Source organism: Pocillopora damicornis, chromosome 1, assembly GCF_964200805.1.
Source record: "Pocillopora damicornis chromosome 1, jaPocDami1.2, whole genome shotgun sequence".
Lineage (NCBI taxonomy): Eukaryota > Metazoa > Cnidaria > Anthozoa > Scleractinia > Pocilloporidae > Pocillopora > Pocillopora damicornis.
In genome coordinates, this window is record NC_142670.1 from 13,878,525 (window position 1) to 13,879,953 (window position 1,429).

Sequence of the window (1,429 nt, forward strand, 5' to 3'; positions counted from 1 at the left end):
AGAGAGAGGTAATAGATAAATGGTGAAAGGAATAGATCATATACTCGAGAATTAGACTGAAAGATCGGGACTGTAGTCTACATTACCCCGTGATCACTAGCAAATGGCTGAAATGCTTCGCACGTATACGTATTAAATGTGTTCTTTTCTTTATAATTGAATGTCACGCCTAAAATAAAGAAAAACTTGATAAAGGATGGTAACATAGAGGTGGCAACAAAAATGCAGAGGCGATCAAGTAGAAAGAATTTTTTGCCACTTTCCTTCAGAGTGTATTATGTTTGTATGTAGGTCCATCGAAATTAGATAATTAAAACGTAGCTTCACGACCTGAAGATTAGTTTCTCGAAGCGGTGCTTAGGGAAAGGCCTCGTTAGAATGTCAGCAATCATCTCATCAGTGGGAAGATATTTACAAAAAATTGCTCCATTTAGTGCTTGTGGAGTACCAGCAAACGAAAACTACCCCTAGTCGGTGCTACCCCAAGGTAAAGAAGAACCAGAGGAAATTTTTTGTCGCCTTTCCTCTACATTTGAGTGTATTCGACACCATCTTCTTTCACAAATTACTTTTGACATGTACATTCAACCGTCTATGCTATCGCTCAACATAAAGCGTACTTTTCGATCTCTACAAACAACGGTCTAAAAGTGACGGTCAACAGAGAATTGACCCAAGGGTAAAAAACTAAAAACTGAGCTTTCCAAAACACTGACAGCACATGTTAGCTCTTTTTTAAAGTCTTCCTCCTCCTCCCCCCCCCCCCCAAAACAAAAACAAAAAAGAAAAGAAAAGAGAAGGGAAAAAGCATACCTAAACGGGGATACTGTGCACGGAAACAGTTAATCTCTTTTGAAACACACAAGTAGAACAATTTTGGCTGGAAATTCCCCGCGCAAAATGGTAAAGTAGAGGATACAAAGCAACCTGTCTGACGCAAAATCTAAGGAAAGAATTGAGTCAATGACAGGAAACAACAAAAGTTTGACAAAGGAAAAATAGATTTTTTGAACACGAAGTTTATTCAACTACGGATACTTTGTTACCCCAGTAATTTACCATTGACTTTGACAGCTTGAAAACGAAATAAGCGCACACGCGCAAACGGTTGAAGAGCGGGCAGCAGAAACTCGTCCCAGCGGCCAGTTTGAAGACAGAGAAAAAGGCCATCATAGAGAGGTAAAGAACCACTAGCGTAAAATGACATCTTTTTTTTCGAGGGTAAATCGATTCTCATAGTAAAAGAAAAAATAAAATATTCATTGTGGCCTATAAAGAGGTAATGTGACCAAAGTAGAGGAAAACCTAGTTTAAGTATTCAGAAGGGAAACCTCGAGGAAAAACGAAATCAGCAAGGTGAGATGAGTCAACCAGTTTGTGAACAAACGTTACAGTTTGTTTTTTCTGTAATTATATAAGCTGTCTGAAG